A 21,685-nucleotide genomic window follows, 5' to 3' on the forward strand; every position below is an offset into this window, starting at 1 on the left:
TTGCTATGATAATGCAGTGTAACAAACCACCCCCAAACTCAGGGACTTTAAGATAATAAGCCTTTACTTAAGTCAGGAGTCTGTGGTTTAGCAGTTTAATCTGAACTCAGATAGAGGACTCCTCTGTTTTTAAAGGGGTCTATTCATATGTCTAGTGTTTGGTGGTTGACAGTTGGGTGATAGAAGTACCAAGATAACATGCAGCAGAAATCTATACTATGCATGTTCTCATGTTTAAGGGAGAGTAAGTAGCAAGAGAAGAGGAAGATTTAGGCAAGCACTTTTTTAAAATAATAAATTTATTTTTTATTGTTGTTCAATTTGCCAACATACAGAATAACACCCAGTGCTCATCCCGTCAAGTGCCCCCCTCAGTGCCCATCATCCATTCACCCCCACCCTTCGCCCTCCTCCCCTTTCACCACCCCTAGTTTGTTTCCCAGAGTTAGGAGTCTTTATGTTCTGTCTCCCTTTCTGATATTTCCCACACATTTCTTCTTCCTTCCCTTCTATTCCCTTCCACTATCATTTATATTCCCCAAATGAATGAGACCATATAATGTTTGTCCTTCTCCGATTGACTTATTTCACTCAGCATAATACTCTCCAGTTCCATCCACGTTGAAGCAAATGGTGGGTACCTGTCATTTCTAATGGCTCAGTAATACTCCATTGTATACATAAACCACATCTTCTTTATCCATTCATCTTTCGATGGACACCGAGGCTCCTTCCACAGTTTGGCTATTGTGGACATTGCTGCTATAAACATCGGGATGCAGGTGTCCCGGCGTTTCATTGCATCTGAATCTTTGGGGTAAATCCCAGCAGTGCAATTGCTGTGTCGTAGGGCAGGTCTATTTTTAACTCTTTGAGGAACCTCCACACAGTTTTCCAGAGTGGCTGCACCAGTTCACATTCCCATCAACAGTGTAAGAGGGTTCCCTTTTCTCTGCATCCTCTCCAACATTTGTGGTTTCCTGCCTTGTTAATTTTCCCCATTCTCACTGGTGTGAGGTGGCATCTCATTGTGGTTTTGATTTGTAATTCCCTGATGGCCAGTGATGTGGAGCATTTTCTCATGTGCGTGTTGGCCATGTCTATGTCTTCCTCTGTGAGATTTCTCTTCATGTCTTTTGCCCATTTCGTGATTAGATTGTTTGTTTCTTTGGTGTTGAGTTTAATAAGTTCTTTATAGATCTTGGAAACTAGCCCTTTATCTGATATGTCATTTGCAAATATCTTTGCCCATTCTGTAGGTTGTCTTTTAGTTTTGTTGACGGTATCCTTTGCTGTGCAAAAGCTTCTTATCTTGATGAAGTCCCAATTGTTCATTTTTGCTTTTGTTTCTTTTGCCTTCGTGGATGTATCTTGCAAGAAGATACTGTGGCCGAGTTCAAAAAGGGTGTTGTCTGTGTTCTCCTCTAGGATTTTGATGGAATCAGGCAAGCACTTTTTAAAGCCTTTGCTTGCATTCGGTTTCCTACTCTCCAACTAGCTTAGCCAAAGCAAGTCACAAGGCAAACCTCAATCTACAAAGAAGAATGATATAGAGAGGCTTGATACATATGGCCTCTATTGCAATCCATATATCATATTCTACTCTGGTCACAATTATTCACATCCTTCCTACACACAAAAGATGCTTTCCTCAAAAGATCTCAAAAGTCTCATTTAATCATGCCATCAGGTCCAGAATCCATTATCTTGTGATTTATAATCAGGTGCTGATATGGCTCCTCAGATGAGGATTCAAAGCCCAGTGAACTCAAATGACAATTTATTGGCCACTCAAATACCCAACATTCAATAATTACAGAGGAACTGGAAATTACAAAAACACTCTTTCAGAAAGGGAATCCTGAGGGAAGTCCCTAGCCCTGGTATATGTGTATAACAATTTTCACTGGACAAATGTGGCCAGGTCCTACAATGTAAGGGTAGGGAGTGATTCTTAACTATATTCCATTATGCTTCCTAAGAATGGAACACCAGTCCATTGTTCTCCATGGTCTTAACTTTATTCAAAATATTCTTTTTCCATTATGCTTGGTCACTTTTGAAGAGGGTATTTAAAAATATGTTTTCTGAGCAACTTTTTAGATAGCTTTTTGCTCATAAAATATTAAAGGCCCACTGCTTTTCTGAGTTTTATACAATTGCATTCTCCTTTAATCCAGGATGGTAGTATTTTTGCCCATACAATTCCCTTAAAACTTTCTGAGCTTCATAAAAATACAGTTTAAGTCCACTCCATTGGCAAAAGCCACAACCATAACTCCTTTTGAAGTAAGTCTCTATTTCTCTAGATTTTATCAGTGTTTCTTTGGAATTCTTAGGGTGCTGTAAGACAATGCTCTTAGACTTTCTAGAAATACTTTTGTCTAGTTGAGAGGGTCTACTTAGTAACACCTTCATTCATTCAAAAGTCTTTTTTTGTTTGTTTTTTTCATTCAAAAGTCTTAACAGAGTCTGACAAACCTCTTTTGGTCTTTAGCACTAAGACCACATGTTTTTGGAAGTTCATTGGATTTGATATTTTATTAGCCCAAGAGAGTAAAGAGAAGAAAAAAATATTTTCTAGTACATTGAGTTCTGGTATTCTCTAAATTTTACTTACAAACCATCCAGTTCTTTAATGCGTCTTTTTCTACTTGCACCTTATCATATGCAGCTAGTAAAAGCCAGGTGACATTTTCGACATTCTGCTTGGAAATATCTTTACTAAAGTATAAATGTTAATTTGGTATATTTTCTATATTCTAAGCTACCATATACCATATTTTACAAAAATGCTTCACCACTAGATAACATAGTTTGCCACTTATTTAGGCTGCTATCACAGATTCCTCACTATTCTTCCAGCCTCTTCTCTTTCCCAGCCTCTCCCTACTGCCTTTCACAAAACCAATGACACATATTTCAGATTTTTATTATAATACTTTGTTTCTAAGAACAAATTTCTGTATTTGTTATCTACCATGATAATAATGCCACATAACAAAACAACTCCAACTCAGGGATTTAATTGACTAAGCATTTATTTGATATACAAGTCTGTGAGTTAATGATTTAGAATGGACTTATCTGGGTCATTCTTCTGGTCTTAGTTGAGCTTACTCACAGGTTTGAATGTTGGTTGGCTGTCAACCAGGGTAATAGCCATGACTGGGCCATGTGCCTCACCTTACCCGGTAGGCTGGCTGGGGAGTTTTATCATGATGAAGGCCAAGAAAAAAAGAGAAGTGGAAATATCATGTACTTTTTCAAACCACTGATTGCATCAAATTTTCTAATGTTTCATTGGCCAAAATAAGTTTCATGGTCATACAAAGAGTGAATATGCGAAGGCACTGCCAGATGATATTGACACAGGGAGACATGAAAAATTGGGGCCATTAATTCAATTTAAAACACTTGTTATATAATTGTCTCAAATGTGTTAACATACTTTATCCCAGTAGGATGATAGACATCTCCAGGAAAAGAAATCGCTATGCCTTAAAAAAGGTTTTGCTAAGAATGGCTAAAAATAACCCACATAGTTTTTGAAATGGAACATATGGAAAAAAGAGTAATATTCAAAGAGATGAGGACTTAGCTGGATTTCCAGTATCCAATGCTTTTGGAAGTCAGGAAGGTGGTATAATTAATAAAGCCAGTGGTGATAGAAAACAATTGGCTGTGCTAGGGACTGTGATGAGTTGTAAAGTACCATATAAAAAAAGCAGCCACTCTTGAAATTCCAGAAGACCATTATCATAAGTAAGGTCAAAGTGTTGCCAGATTTGTTTTAAAGAACATGAAAATCCAGATTCTTATGTGAAATCTCCAGCTTTTTAATTATTGGAAACTAATTCAATTAAAAATAAAACAAAATGCTGAGAAGACCATTACTATCTGAATTTGCACACACACACACACACAGAAACACATACACACACACCAATATCCATACGTGCAAGCTGGATCTGACCCATAGGTTGCCAGTTTGTAATCTTTGCTTTAGACCTTGGTCTACAAAGGAGCTTAAGTTTTTCTACCTTTATTGAAGTATAACTGACAAAACTGAGAGGTTTTGTTTTTTTTTAAGATTTATTTATTTGAGAGAGAGAGAGAAAGAATGTGAACAAGGGGAAGGGCAGAGGAAGAAGGAGAGAATCTCAAGCAGACTCCCTGCTGAGCATGGAGCCCAATGCAGGGCTTGATTTCGCAACCATGGGATCATGACCTGAGCTGTAATCAAGAGTCAGATGCTCAACTGAGTCACTCAAGGCACCTCTAAAACTGAGATTTTTAAAGTGTGCAATGCAATTATTTGATCTATGTATACATTGTGAAGGGATTCTTGCCCATTGAGTTCATTAACACATCGACATCCATCACCTCACATATTTACCCATTTTTTTAAAATTTAGGAACATTTGAATTACTGCCTTAGCAAATTTTAATTATTATATAATACAATATTATAACTATACTCACAATCTTATACATTAGGTCCTCAGATCTTATTCATATTGTAACTGAAAGTCTGTACCCTTTTACCAACCTCCCTATTTTCTACTATTTTTTTAAATGAGTTTGATTATTTTTTCTTTTTAAAAGAGATACTACATATAAGTGGTACAACATAGTATTGCTCTTTCTTTGTCTGGCTTATGTTGCTTACCATAATGTTCTCCAGGCTCAGTTTCTTTATAAATTGATGTGTCAAAGGACACTTAAGTTGTTTCTATAACTTAACTATTTGTGAATAATACTGCTATGAACATGGGAATACAGATGATAAATGGTTTTTAATTTCCAATTCAATATATCACAAATAACTAATATGGCAGTAAGTTGAAAATTAGTATTCAGGGTTTTCCCTAAATATGCTACCTACAATGCTAAAAAGAAATCATTAAAGAAAAGGCTAAGCTTGATCCAGAAGACAGAAATGAGGAAGTTCAGTCAAAGTAAACCCTAGCTAGCAGCAAGAACTATCAATCTAAAAATAGCCAGTATTTTGGTAAACACCTTAGTTTGATCTTTCCCAGTACTGTAGGATTTTTTAAAAGTGTGTGAAGGTATAGCAATATAAACTGGTACCAGCAGAATCCAGGGAGCCCTCCGTGGTATCTCCTGTACTACTATTCAGACTCAACTAAGCACCAAGGCTCCAGGGTTTCCAGCTGCTTCTCTGGATCCAAAGATACCTTGACCAATGCAAGAAGCTTAGTAAAAATGGCTTGAGGATATACACCACAGCTTAGGGAATATAGTCAATAATATTGTAACAACTTTGTATGGTGACAAATGGTAACTACACTTATTGTGGTGACCATTTCATAATGCATATAAATATCAAATCACTATGTTGTACACCTGAAACTAATTCAATAGTATATGTGAATTGTTCGTCAATAAAAAATGGCTGGAATAAATATAAATTCTGTTGCCTAGATAGATTTTATTTCATTTTGTTTATTTTTTAGAGAGGGAGTGTGTCAGCAGGAGGAGCGGCATAGGGAGATGGAGAGAGAGAATCTTAAGCAAGACCTATGCCCAGCACAGAGCCCAATGAAGGGCTCAATCTCACAATATTGAGATCACGACCTGAGCCAAAAGCAAGAGTCAGACACTTTACTGACTGAGTCACTCAGGCATCCCACCTAGATAGATTTTAGTAGCTATCTTATACTCTGGTTTACTTAAGAAAGATAATTTACAAATCAGCAAGTACCATTAGACTTGGACTAAAAAAAATAATAAGGTTCTTTTGGCAATCCATTGTACAAATGTCGCAGATAATACCGAATTTTTTTCCATGGTGAGTTGTATTGTATCTGCTTCTGGGTATTGCATTTGAAAAGAGTAGCACTACACTAAGAGTGTGTTCACAGCAATGACCAAGACAGTGAGAAAACTAAAGTGACCATGGCCCATTTGCTGGAGATTAAGAATGCAGGACGTTTAGTACTAAAACCAAAATCAAACCAAAACAAGTTGGTCACCATAGGGAGAACTTGAAACCATGTTTTAGGAAGAAATGCTAAAGGGTTTTAGCACATTTATCCTAGAGAAGGTTTTGGAGAAGGCATGATAAATTCTTCTGAGTATACTTAAAGACTGCCATCATTTTCTTTTATGTAGCCCAAGGAAGTTACAAAGATCAATAAGTAACACTACAAATTTTCGTTTAAAATAAGAAAAAACTATTTACAGTCATACCAGCTTAAAGATGAAATGGGATAGATCAAGAAGTAGACTTTGATGAAAACTCTCAAATAATGCAAAGAATTCAGTATAAAGATGTATCAGAATTGCTGCAGAGAGGATTCAAATTTTTGAAGTACAAGAAAGGGTTTGGATGATATAGCCTTTAGGGTCCCTTCCAATTCTGTTTTTAAAGTCCGTGATTCTTTAGGATCATAAAATATTTTGATATAAGGAAAACAACCAATAGAAGTTTGAAAATGTTACATTCATTATCAAAAAAGTAATAGAAGAATTTTAAAATAGCAAAATAAGGGGAACCATATGGAAGAGGAGAAACCAAAATTAATCTGAGGTTAGTGTAACAAGTGATGTAAGCTGTCAAGTCATTTTTGAAGCAGCCTCGGATAAAAGATCAGCCATGGATGAAGAAAGACCATTTTAGAAAAGAATGAGAAACAGTCACTGAGGATGGTAAAGTAATTCAAGCATTAAATTAATTCTTACATGTTTACCAAAAGGATGACGAAAAATATGCCTATTCTTCTGTGCCTCAAGAAAAGTGTTTAAGTCACCAGAGTGACTGAAATGCCAAGTATCCAGACAAGAACAGTGACAAGCATTAACCCTAAGTTTGCCTGCACCAAATTTCTGTATCATCCAAGAGAGAAACTTCAAGCTTGTCCTTGACTGATTGTATTTGGGTTAAGTAGCACCAGGAATGGGCAAAATGGGAATCAGAGTCATGCCCAAAATACTTCCATCTGTCTGGGATCAATCCATTTTAGTACCCACAGGGCAGAACAGCCCTTCACAAGATTGAATGAAAAAGAACTGGGTGAACTCCAGATCCTGAGGCACTAATACAAACCTAAATGTCATTCCCAAAACCTTGGTTTCTTAACTGTCTACTTATGTTTGCTAATTTATAAAATGTTCCCACTCCTATTTCCTTATCTATATTAACAATAAGTGTTATCTTTAAAATAATCAAGGCATAAGAGTACATTACAGTCTACTATGAATAAAGTTACAAAGACAGTACAGGTTACAGTTATTAATTATTAATTATTGTTAATTATTCTGGAGCTACAAGGAAAAAAATAGATGCCACCTCTGACTTCAATGAACTTGCAGTTCCTGGATCAAAATGGTATAAAGCATTCCAATTTGTTGAGTACTCACTAAGGGATTTGGTACTTTGGCAAAGTGGAATTTCATTAATTAATTAAATCAAGCAATCAATCAATTAAGGTGGATGCTATCTACATTTTACAGGTGAAGCAATACGAATTGTCCATATGATAACAATATATATCTTTCTGCCATAGCCAGTCTGAACTTCCATTTTCTGTTTTGATATAATTTTAAACAGCATCTTTTTTCACTCCCCAAAGTTCTCCAGTTTTGATTATAAATTATATGGTCACCTCAATTACCACAGTAGTTGATGACAGACCTAAGAGGAAAATTATGGTCTGTTCATTTCTTGTGCTTTTTTGAACGTGATCTTAAATGAGATATTCTATAGTAAGAATATGATAGAAATTAATTGCTATCTTCTGAAAGTCCACTGCCAACATTGCCACTTCCAGACAATTACTCATTCACCTTCCTGTAAGCGCTCTTGTCCCTGTGTGTCCTAGTCTACCTGCTAGGATATCCTCATCTGTTCTTTACTACCTGTGTAATAACCACTGCCACACAATTCAGCTTAGGACTGTAGAACCTCAATATTTGCATTGTTCATGCATCCAAATTCATGGCTTCAGACTTTCTTGAGTCTTTAAAATCACAACCTATCCATATAAGACACTCATTCCAGTCATCATTTGTTGGATACAAAAATGATTATCAGGATCTATTCCATCTCTTAAAAACCAAAGCTCCAATACCATCTACATACCAAAATTTCCTTCTATTGCTAATATCCTGTCATCCTTCTTGCCTAATCAACTTCAGTCTCATTCCTTAGTTACTTTCTGTTTCTTGACCTAAATGATTTCTGCCAGATAATCAAACTAATTTTGGCCTCACTTTTTTTTCTACTCCACCTAAACTCCATGAATCTGTTTCTATGGCTGATATATATATATATATATATATATATATATATTATATAAATAAATATATATAAATAAATACATATAAATTGTATATATATTTATATATACGAATACAATTTTCATGACATTTAAATATATAAATACTTAAATATATGGTATTTAAATATACAAATATTTAAATATATATATTTAAATACTGTGAATACTGAGTCATATGTTTGTAGCCAAACCACCTCCACAAAAACCTGGGTTATAAGGGGTACTTAATACATATATGTTGAATAAAGGAATTATGACACAGGGATTACCTACTATATGTTAAATTTTCCCCTTCCAATTCTCATAATGGAATTATAAAGAGCATATATGAAAAGGGCTAGCTGGTACAGCACTGGTCTAATGAGGCTATAATAATCAGTCAAATCCTCAGGGAAACCATCTTGCTTAGAACTACTACATGAAAATAAAATAATATCTTAATCTTTGATTAGTTATGACATATACTACTTTTATGATACATTTTATAATATTAGTAGTTGTAATTCTTATAATATTAGTAGTTGTAATATTAGTAGTTGTAAATTCTTCCTAGGTAATTAGCAACTTATTTTAATTGTTGGCTAGTAGGTATACAGTGGCTCCAGGCCTTTGGGCTAATGCTCTAAACAGCAGGATGTCCTATAGGAATAGTCAACTTATAGGACAGTTAGAATTACATGTTCCATATAAGACCTATTGAGTATAGAAAGTGCTAGATTGAAGTCACCAAGTATAAGTGTATTATTATCTAAGTATTTCTTCACTTTGGTTATTAATTGATTGATATATTTGGCAGCTCCCACATTCGGGGCATATATATTGAGGATTGTTAAGTCCTCTTGTTGGATAGATGCTTTAAGTATGATATAGTGTCCTTCTTCATCTCTCACTACAGTCTTCGGGGTAAATTTTAGTTTATCTGATATAAGGATGGCTACCCCTGCTTTCTTTTGAGGACCATTTGAATGGTAAATGGTTCTCCAACTCAATCACAAGAAGAAATTTGGAATGAACTCAAACACATGGAGGTTAAACGGCATCCTACTAAAAGATGAATGGGAAAAAACAGGAAATTAGAGAAGAATTAAAAAGACTCATGGAAACTAATGAAAATGAAAAAAACAACTGTTCAAAACATTTGAGATACAGCAAAAGTGGTCCTAAGAGGGAAATACTTCACAATACAAGCCTCCCTCAAAAATTTGGAAAAAACTGAAATACACAAGCTAACCTCCCACCTAAAGGAATTTGAGAAAGAAGAGCAAATAAAGCCTAAATCAAGCAGAAGAGAGATAATAAAGATTAGAGCACAACTCAGTGAAATAGAGACAAGAAGAACTGCAGAACAGATCAACAAAACCAGGAGCTGGTTCTCTGAAAGAATTAATAAAATAGATAAACCCCTAACCAGCCTTATTAAAAAGAAAAGAGAAAAAACTCAAATTAACTAAATTAGGAGTGAGGGCGCCTGGGTGGCTCAGTGGTTGAGCGTCTGCCTTTCACTCACGTCATGATCCTGGAGTTCCGAGATCAAGTCGCACTTCAAGTTCCCCGCAGGGAGCCTGCTTCTCCCTCTGCCTATGTCTCTGCCTCTCTCTCTATGTCTCTCATGAATAAATAAACAAAATCTTCAACAACAACAACAACAAAATCATGAATGAAAGAGGAGAGATCACAACCAATACCAAGGAAATAGAAATGATTTTAAAAGTGTATTATGAGCAACTATATGCCAACAAATTAGGCAATCTGAAGAAATGGATGTATTTCTGGAAAGCTACAAAATACTGAAACTGGAACAGGAAGAAATAGAAAACCTGTACAGGCCAATAACCAGTGAGGAAATTGAAGCAGTCATCAAAAACCTCCCAAGACACAAAAGTCCAGGCCAGATGGCTACCCAGTAGAATTATATCAAATGTTTAAAGAAGAAATAATACCTATTCTACGAAAGCTGTTTCAAAGGATTGAAAGGGAGGGAATGCTTCCACACTTGTTATATGAGGCCAGCATTACCTTGATCCCAAAACCAGACGAAGATCCCACCATAAAGGAGAATTATAGACCAATATTCCTGATGAACATGGATGCAAAAATTCTCATTAAGTTACTAGCCAATTCAATACAACAGTATATTAAGAGGATTATTCACCACGACCAAGTGGGATTTATCCCTGGAATGGAAGAGTGGTTCAACATTCACAGATCAACATAACAGATCACATCAATAAGAGAAAGAATAAGAACCATATGATCCTCTTAATAGATATAGAGAAAGCATTTGACAAAATACAATATCCATTCCTGATCAAAACTCTTAACGTGCAGGGATAGAGGGAACATTTTTCAGTATCATAAAAGTCATTTAGGAAAAGCCCACAGTGAATATCATTCTCAATGGGGAAAATCTGAGAGCCTTTTACCAAAGGTCAGGAATGGGATAGGAATGTCCACTCTCACTGCTATTATTCAACATAATACTAGAAGTCCTAGCCTCAGCCATCAGACAACAAAAATAAATAAAAGGCATTTAAATTGGCAAAGAAGTAGTCAAACTCTCCCTCTTCACAGATGACATGATATTGTATATAGAAAATCCAAAAGACTCCACCCCAAGATTGCTAGAACTAATACAGTAATTCAGCAATGTGGCAGGATACAAAATCAATACACGGACATCAGTGACATTTCTGTACACTAACAATGACAACTAAGAAAGAGAAATTAAGTAATCAATTCCATTTATAATTTCACTCAAAAGCATAAGATACCTAGGAATAAACCTAACGAAGGAGGTAAAGGATCTATACTCTAAGAACTACAGAAAACTTAAGAAAGAAATTGAGAAAGATTGAAGAGATGGAAAAACATTCCATGCTTATGGATTGGAAGAATAAATATTATGAAAATGTCTATGTTACCCAGAGTAATTTACACATCAATGCAACCCCTATCAGAATACCATGGACTTTCCTCACAGAGTTGGAACAAATAATCTTAAGATTTGTATGGAACCAGAGAAGACCCCAAATAGCCAAAGGAATGTTGAAAAAGAAAGCCAAAGATGGGGGCATCACAATGGCTAACTTCAAGCTGTATTACAAAGCTATGATCATCAAAACAGTATGATATTAGAACAAAAACAGACACATTGATCAATGGAACAGAATGGAGAACCCAGGAATGGCCCCTCAACTCTATGGTCAACTAATCTTCCACAAAGCAGGAAAGAGTATCCACTGGAAAAAAAGACAGTCTCTTCAGTAAATGGTGTTGGCAAAATTGGACAGCCACGTGCAGAAGAATGAAACTGGACCATTCTCTTACACCATACACAAAGATAAACTCAAAACAGATGAAAGATCTAAATGTGAGATAAGAATCCATCAAAGCCTAGAGGAGAACACAGGCAACACCCTTTTTGAACTTGGCCACAACAACTTCTTGCAAAATACATCCATGAAGGCAAGGGAGACAAAAGCAAAAATGAATTATTGGGACTTCATCAAGATAAAAAGCTTCTGTACAGCAAAAGAAAGAGTCAACAAAATTAAAAGACAACCTACAGAATGGGAGAAGATATTTGCAAATGACCTATCAGATAAAGGGCTAGTATCTGAGATCTATAAAGAACTTATCAAACTCAACACCCAAAAAACAAACAATCCAGTCATGAAATGGTCAGAAGACATGAACAGACATTTTTCCAAAGAGAACTTACACATGGCCAACAAGCACATGAAAAAATGCTTCCACACCACTTGCCATCAGGGAAATACAAATCAAAACCACAATGAGATACCACTTTACACTGGTGAGAATGGCTAAAATGAACAAGACAGGAAACAACAAATGTTGGCAAGGATTTGGAGAAAGGGGAACCCTCTTGCACTGTTGGTGAGAATGCAAAATGGTACAGTCACTCTGGAAAACAGTGTGGAGGTTCCTCAAGAAGTTAAAAATAAAGCTACTCCATCACCCAGCAATTACACTACTGGGTTTTTACCCCAAAGAAACAGATGCAGTGAAATGCTGGTACTCCTGCACCCCAATGTTCATTGCAGCAATATCCACAACAGTCAAACTGGAAAGATCCATGATGTACTTTGAGAGATGAATGGATAAAGAAGATGTGGTATACATATTCAATTGAATACTACTCAGTCTTCAAAAGGATAAATACCCATCATTTGTTTTGACATGGATGGACCTGGAAGGTATTATGTTGAGTGAAATAAGTCAATTGGAGGAGGATAATCATCATATGTTTTCACACATACGGGGAATGTAAGAAATAGTGAAAGGAATAAAAGGGAAAGGAGGGAAACTGAGTAGGGAAAAATTAGAGAGGGAAACAAACCTAACACTGGGAAACAAACAGAGGGTTGCAGAATGCAGGTGGGTGGGGGAGGTGGGGTAACTGGGTGACGGGGATTAAGGATGGCATTTGATGGGATGAGTACCAGATGTTACACTCTATGTTGGCAAATTAAATTTAAATTAAAAAAATAAAAATTAATATTATAAATACCATGTGATCCAATAATCCCACTAGTGTGTACTTACCCAGAGAAAATGGAAACAGTAATTTTAAAAGATATTAATTACTAGCAAATATGCACTAAAAGGAAATATTTATGGGAGAGAAATGACCTATGGTAGAAAGAAGTATAGAGATGCAGGAAAGAAGGACAATTCCAAAAAGGTAATTTTTTAAAAAGATTTTATTTATTTATTCATGAGACACAGAGAGAGAGGCGGACACATAAGCAGTCTTCTTGTAGGGAGCCTGATGCAGGACCCAATCCCTGGACCGGGGTCATGCCCTGAGCCAAAGGAGAGATGCTCAACCGCTGAGCCACCCAGGTGTCCCATAAAAAGGTAAATTTAAATGTTTATTGACACTTTAAAGTATTAGTAATGCTATATTATGTAGCTTTAAATATGCATAAAGTCAAAATTCTTGGCAACAGTGTCACAAAATATAAGAGGAAAATGAATAGAGGTAAAGTATTAAAAGGTACTTATAAGTTTGGGAAGTAATAACATAAAAACATTAATTCATATTACAGTCTGAGACAAGGATGCATGTTGTAATCTCTAGGGTGACCAGTAAATAATATGAAATGATTAATTACTAACAGAGTAATAAAGGAAATAATAATTTAAAAAAACCCACTTAATTCAAAAGCATCCAAGGCAGGAGAAAGAGAGGAACATAGCCAATATAGGCCCAAAAGAAAGTACATGGTAAACTGGTAGATATAAACCCCATACATCAGTAATGACATTAAATAAAAATGACTAAAGACTCCAAATAAAAGACAAATATTACCAGAGTAACAATGAAAATAAAACCCAAGCACATGTGCTTACCAAAGATACATCTTAAATATAAGGAAATGTAAAACTTGAAAGTAAAGACTACAAAAGATACATCATGGATACAGCTAACCCAAAGGAAGCTAATGTAGCTATATTAATATCAGAGACTTTAAGGGAAGAAGATGGAGAGGAGAGGAGGCAAACAGGCAAATTCTATGATGACAAAATGTGACTTCAACTGGAAAGAATCATTCTAAATCTGTATATAACCAATAATACAGTTTAATAATGTATAAAACATACATTGGCAAAAGGGAAAAAATGTATAAACCCATAATCAGATCACTAAATGACACACCAACCAGACAAAAATATTAGTGAGGATACAGAAGATAAAAACAAATTGTCTTAGTTTAGGGCTTTCCTGAAAGCAGATCTAGAGATAAGGATTGAAATGCTAGTAATGGATTTGGGAGGTCCAGGAAACACTGCTGGTAGACTGGGGAATTGTTGAAGGAAGGAAAAGCTGGCTACTGCCACATACTCCAGTGGGCAATGGGGCTAGTTCTTATGAGTCATTTCTGAGACACAATTTAAAAACAACTCCAGGGCACCTGGGTGGTTCAATTGGTTAAATGTCCCACTCTTGATTTCAGTGCAGGCCATGATCTCAGGGTTGTGAGACTGAGCACTGCACCTGGCTTCACGTGCAGTGAGGACAGAGTCTGCTTGTCCCTCTCCCCTCATTTGTACTCTCTCAATTTCTAACATACATATATACAGTCCTTTAAAAAATTCCTCAGTATTATTGCAACCAAGGGGTAACAGAGCTGGAATATTTATACACCTACCACGAAGAATAATCAGTTAAGAGGTACTTTTGAGAGGTATAAATCTTTAGCACACTTGGCCTACAATGTGCACACGGGTAGCATGACCTTCCACCATTTTGGAAAAAGCCCTCAGTCACAGAGTTGAAAGTTGCTGGTCAGAACACATGATAGTGTCCCAAGAATATGTGTGAGGTACTGACAGCGTCTGCTACAATAATTAACAAAAAGTGACTGAATTGACATTTATAGAACACTGAACTAAAAAAACTGAGTATACACATTATTTCCAAGTGCACATGAACATTTATCAAAACAGACCATATGCTGAGTCATAAAGCAAGTCTCAACAAATTTTAAATGATTAAAATCATACTGAATATATTTACTGACCACAATGAAATTAAACTAGTATTTAACAATAAAATGATAGCCAGAGAATCCACAAATGTCTGTAAGAATGGAAAACAAAAATAAAAACTGATGTTGTCCAGCATGGCAAAGAAGGCCTCCCAACGTAGAAAAATGCATGCCAAGACATGGGAATCAATCAGACAAGAAGGGTAGTAAAAAAAGCATGTGCCATACGGAGGTAATATGTGTGAAGGCTATAGACGTCAAGGACAGCTTCCTGAAGGAGGTGTCTTGAAATGGGTTTTCAAAGATTGCTAAGATTTGGCTACACAGGGAAAATGAAATGAAAAGACACTGTAGGCAGAAAGAATAATGAGTAAAAATAGTAATAACCACTACATGTTGGTGTCAGTGAACCTTAATGAAATCTAGATTCTTTGTTGGGTAGCCATGGTGAGTTAAATTGGAGAGGTGGAATGTAATGGATCAGATAATGTGTGGAGGGATCAGATTTTAGATATGGCTCAAAACACAACAGATGCCTGTGTATATACTTATGTAGCAAGCTTCCTTTATAAGGGAAGCTTCACTAGAACATTATTTAAAAACCTTAATTTACCCACAGAGATATTAAAAGCCACTGAGTAAATATATCCTTTTAATAGCACATGTAAAAGAGGTCCACCTTCTGTTCCAGGGAAGGCATTCTTCTATTTAGTATATAGTGTAACAGCAGGTTGCTATCAAGTCCAATGTTATTTAGTAACAGATTGTTACAGTAGAACAATCTAATTCAGCCTATTCTTGGTCTTCCAGCAGTCCAGCAGTACCGGACTGTTTTGGTTAATTGAATATTCTGTATATTTGCCATGCAAACACGGAGGGTTTTGCAATATTTACAAAATACGAGCACAACTCAAGTCACTTAATACAAATGGAGAGCTCAAGACTCATGCCCTTAAATTCTTTCAGTACAATTCAGTTTATCTTTCTTTGTTGAAACAAAGAAAGCTTTTTGATGAAAGCTCTTTAGGATCTTACAGGTAAGGTCTGAGGAGCATCTATAGAAACACTGATTCTGTCGGAGAAGGACAAACATTATATGTTCTCATTCATGTGGGGAATATAAATAATAGTGAAAGGGAAAATAAGGGAAGGGGGAAGAAATGTGTGGGAAATATCAGAAAGGGAGACAGAACTTAAGACTGCTAACTCTGGGAAACGAACTAGGGGTGGTAGAAGGGGAGGAGGGCGGGGGGTGGGAGTGAATGGGTGATGGGCACTGGGTGTTATTCTGTATGTTAGTAAATTGAACACCAATAAAAAAATAAATTAAAAAAAAAAAGAAACACTGATTCTTACTAGATTATGTGTTCAGAAATGCAGAGCCTAGAAGTACCCAGGCAGGTGTTACCAAGGAAAATAATTCCTTATCAGGTGATACTCCAAACTAATAAAAGAAAAAGTGTGATAGAGTATTGGGAAAATCTTGAAGAATATCATGCCAGCAGTTGTACATGCTTGGAAAAGGAGAATGTCCCCTGTGCTGAGTCTTAGGGATATATGACTTTACACTCCCCATTAGAACCTTTAAGGAAGATATAGCTTCAGTCTTGAGTCATAGTGGACATATTTTATAGCTCTGTTCATTTACAATGATTACCTTCTATGTCCATAGTCTACTATTTCATTCCAAGATGAGAATGTGTCAACAACCTTGGATTCTGACCCTTTAGATTCCAGGATCTCCAGAGTTTTGAAACCCAGAATACTGTAGGAGGAATTAAGGTAGGACACCATAGTAGGAATCCACAGTGACAAGAGGGCATTACAATATACTCAGGATAGTATGGAAAACTCAGAAGATGGAGACAAAATATATTTTACTGTTTAAACTATTTTGAGATAAGTGGTGGGGAAAGAACTAACATTTAATAAGGTTAAATCTTCATAGGGTGTCTAGGTGGCTCAGTCGGTTGAGCATCTGCCTTCAACTCAGGTCATGATCTCAGGGTCTTGGGATGGAGCCCCGCAATGGGCTTCCTGCTTAGTGGGGAGTAGTTTTCACACTCTTACTCTGCCCTTCCCCCTCCCATTCATGCTCTCTCTCTCTCTCTCAAATAAATAAAAAAACTTTCACAACTATTATTATTATTATTATTAATATTGTATTTATGAAATTATCCCCATTTTAGAGAAGAAAACTTATGTTCAGTAAGATTAACTAAGCTAATGTATGTAACCTATTTGGACTCCCACAGCTTCTAAGTTTTTGAATTGGTATTTAAACTGAGATTTTTCTGATTCCAAAATTGCTCCCTTTTCACTCTTCTGCACACTCTCAGTTTCATTTTGGAAACAGTTCAGAAAAGGAAAGAGGAAATAATAATCATTAAAATGTTGAGTGCTGTGTGTTAGGTAGTGAACAAAAACTTTTCAAAAATTATCTCATCTTAAAGTTATAGAAAATGAGGCCCAGGGAGCTTAGGTAACATGTTTAAGTCACACAGTAAATGGAGAGATCAGGCTCTGAATCTAGGCTCTGTGATTTCAGAGTCTACTTTCTTAAGGACTAGGCTATATTTGACTAGAGGCATACCACATATATTCCAACCTGATCTTGGGCACTCAAAGTCAGAATGTCCAGCATTCTTCATCCAACTAGAATATAGATACCCATGTATTCATATTTTAAATATTTTGTATTGGTTTTGCTCTTAACGCTCCATGAGAAGTTACTGCAGTACTTAGCAAAGAGAAGTAGACAGCATTTTGTTCCTGTATAATGCCACTTGGCAAAGGGCTATCTCCTGCAGCTATCTCCTGCAGCACCAAGGGCCTGATTTGCAAGGGCATATGTGGCTTATAGCCCAAGGGAATACTGTGGACTCTACACCAACTTATGCCACATGGTCCCAGATAAACTCACCAGCTTCTTCTGAACTGGTGCATCTTCTGTAACCTTCCCTAGTGTGCTCTTTCATTCCTCATGGAGCTCCCTACTAAACTAACAATTCCTTATCTTTTCTTCTCCTGGATTCTTCAGGAAAGAAATGCAGTAGTAAATTGCATATGTTTGTTCTCAAGCTTCTGATATGCCTGAGGGGTTTCAGCTACTGTTTGGTTCTCTAGAAATCCAATTCACAAAGGAAAAAAAAAAAGAGAAAAGATCAAACCTCTTGCTGTATTAATGGAGTACCATGTTACCCATAATTACACTAGCTGTGGAAAGGTCAGGGTTTGAAATAGTGCAAATAGATTATCCACTCCTACTCACACACTGATCATTTATAATACTGGTATCAAAGGGGAATAAAGGCCTTGACAGCTGTGTTCTAACTGTGATATGTTCCATCAGACCTTTTCTAACTAAGGAATTCTCCTCAGAGGATACCCTCTAATTTGAGGAGTCCACGTCAGGTACAAGGTGATGAGGAAAGGCACACTGCCTCTAGCTAATAGCTCCTTATACACAAGAGTGGGTAATCAATGGCCTGAGGGCCAAATCCAGACTGCTGTCTATTTTTGTAAATAAAGTTTTATTGTAACACAGCCACACCTATTTATTTAGATATTCTCTATGACTCCTTTGCCATTACAATAGCAGAATCTAGTAGCTGTACCAGAGAACACATAGCCCACAAGGCCAAAACTGTTTACTATGTGGTTCTTTGCATGAAGTTTGTCAACACTTGGTCTATGGTATTAGTTGACTTGCAAAATGTCAATGAACACAAAATTTACCCATACAAACAAATGTCCCTCAGATGCATTCCATTCCCTTCTACTCTTTTGTTCTCACTCCATCATCACTGGAGATCCCAGAAGGCAGATACCCTATACAAACTAAAGTGAAGCTTTTAAGAAATGTATTTCAGTAAATGGAAACAAGAATAAAATGGAAATTTTAAAATGCCCTCTAGAATATAAAACACATAAATGGTAATGTTGAATTAAAAAGCTAGAAAGATTTACGTTAGCATGAAACCCTTAGGACCTTAGGAAAAAGGATTTTTTTGGAGCATGACAGGTCCCCTAGTGCTTATTTATTTTGAAATCCTTACTAGAAACTTCCTGACTCATACACAGCAAATAGGAAGTAAATAACTCTTCTCTATTACATTCATTCATTCATCCATTTTTGAGCCAGGTACTAGAGTGGATGTTGAAAATGCAATAGTGAATAATCAGAATTTGGTTTCTCTTCTCACAGGAACTACAGTTTAGTGGGGGAAAACAGAAATTAAAGATACACTCACAAAAAGTTATAATTCTGATAAGCACCATGAAAAAAAAACTACAGGACACTGTGTAGGTATATAACAAGAATTCCTAATCTAGATTGGAGGGATGGGGAGTAGTGGAATCAATACTGGCAACATAGGTAAAGGGCATTTAAACTAAGACCTAAAGGGGGGATAGCAGTTTGTATGAATAGCTCTATCTCCAATTCCAATCCTTGCCTGGGGATAGGAGCTTGGCATCTTCAAAATATTGAAAGAAAAGAGATTCCTTAGCAAAAGAAATATAGAATCACTAGGCTGAATATATAGGTAGAGTCCAAATCATGCTAGACCTTGAATGCTCTAGAATTTTATTACAATAATAATTTATTTATAAGAAATTTATAAGCAATGGGGCATCATGATTTCACTTAAAGTGTTGTTCTATTGCTCCAGGAAGAAGGTAGAGAATAGATGAAAAGGGTGGGAGGCCATACTTTGCCCTATGGGCAAAGTCAGGGGGCTCTTGGAATAGCTTCTGTCTTCCCTCTCTTTTATTCATCTTTCTTTCCTCTTCCATACTTTCTACTTTTCTGCTTGCTTTCTCTTTTTCCTTGCCTTTCTCTACTGTAAATGGTCTACTGCCCTTGAATTTCAGCCCTCAAGCTCATGCTATTAGTTTTACTACTTAGCAATCAAATTAAATTGGCTCTCGTGGACTGGCCTGGGAAGCCAGATACCACTTCAAGTGTCAGAACATAGGTTGGGTGTTAGGTTTGGAAGTTAGAAAACAGTTGCCTCAAGGTCAACAGATGAAGTGTGTGGTGGTGTGTTTGTACGTCTACACACTCTAGGACTCCCTTTTATTTTCAACTAAATTGTAATACTCGATCCCTTGTCCCTCAGTGAAAACCCACAGCCTGGGCCCTCTGACTTTCTCCTTTCATACTTCTTTTCTTCCTTCCTTGTTATTTCATTTCATAGAATTTCTCTCATTAAGAAACAAGATGTTTTATCACCAGCTAAAGATTATGTCATCAGCAAGCAGATGGGAAAAACATCTTTAGTTATAAGGGTCCTTCCAAGCACAGCTGCAAGCTCTTCATATTCTCAATCGACTACTTAGGCTACATGGAATGCTGGCCTGTTGCGAACATGTACAACTACAGCCCAATGTGATTCAATGGTAGTTGCCCATATACTCCATACATCACCATAAAGCATAGCCATTAGAGCTCTTATGTCACAGTAATCATAGCTTGAATAATATTGTGATGGAAATTTTTGTTTAACAAATATTTCTAAGCCTTGAGTGATGATGGTCCACTTATTTCAAGCAATACATTTCCTACTACCTAGAAAATAAGAGCCAGGTTAATCCTAATCTATTAGGGTTGAACTCTCCATATTTCTGGGTTTCTTACTTTACCAGGCCTCCCTCCTCTTCTCTCCTCTGAAGCTTGGTGATATGTTCCATGGTCACAGTAAGAAGGAAATGAATATATAAACATAGAACAACCTCTGCCTTGTCCTAATGTTTCTGAGGGATATCCAGTTGAGGTAAGTCAGTTTCCAGCAGAGATATCTGGGTGACCCTCAAGGTAACAGAGTATATATCTCAATCCTTAACCCACCTGCGTTCTGGTACAGCAAGGACCTAGAGCTGCTGTTGATTCTACATCCATGTTCATGGCAGAGTCATTGCCACGTTCAGAAATGAAGCCTAAACTACTTTCTTCTCCAGTGTTGCCTCTCAATTTCAGTGTCATTTCAGCTTCTTTCTCCAACTACTAGAAGAAAGCTTCCTTCAGGTGTTGCATATTTTCACTAAAAGCTTCTGGCACTTTTACTCTTCCACAGATTCATTTAATTCTACTGAAGACTGGTGTCTCCATTAAGGGTGAAGCAGTGTATGATAATTATTAAGAGGAGTGTTTCTCACACTTCAATATGCATAAGTATCACTGGGGGATCTTTTTTTTTCCTCTGGGAGATCTTCCTAAAATGCAGATTCTAATATAGAGAGCCAAGGTGGGGCCTGAGAGTCTTAATTTCTAATGTGTTCCTAGATAATGCTGATGATCCTGGTCCACGGGAAGATTAATATCTAATATACAGGTTTGTATATTAGATAAATCAATCAAGTGAAAATGCCTAGTTATAAAATGAGGAGAAACAATATATTTTTGTATCCTTATTTTGGAAACTGCTATGAGATATTCATGTATGATCTAATATAGAGCTCACAAGGACATTATTAGGAAGCTAGTATTAGCCCCATTGTCATGATAAAGTTGCAGGGTTAATATAGTATAGGTACTTTGTCCAAGGTCCCAAAGCTATAAATGTGTCTGATACAATGTTTAATTAAGTTCTTTCTTATTTATTTATTTTTATTACCTTTTTAAAAAGTTTTTTTTAAAGATTTTATTTATTTATTCATGAGAGACACACAGAGAGAGGCAGAGAGAGAAGCAAGCTCCCTGCAAGGAGCCCAGTGTGGGACTTGATACCAGACCCTGGGTTCAGACCCTGAGCCAGAGGCAGATGCTCAACCACTGAGCCACCCAAGCCTCCCTTAAAAGTTTTCATTTTAATTCCAGTATTGTTAACATATGGTGTTATATTAGGTTTAAGTGTACAGTAT

The sequence above is a fragment of the Canis aureus genome, chromosome X, assembly GCF_053574225.1.
Source record: "Canis aureus isolate CA01 chromosome X, VMU_Caureus_v.1.0, whole genome shotgun sequence".
Lineage (NCBI taxonomy): Eukaryota > Metazoa > Chordata > Mammalia > Carnivora > Canidae > Canis > Canis aureus.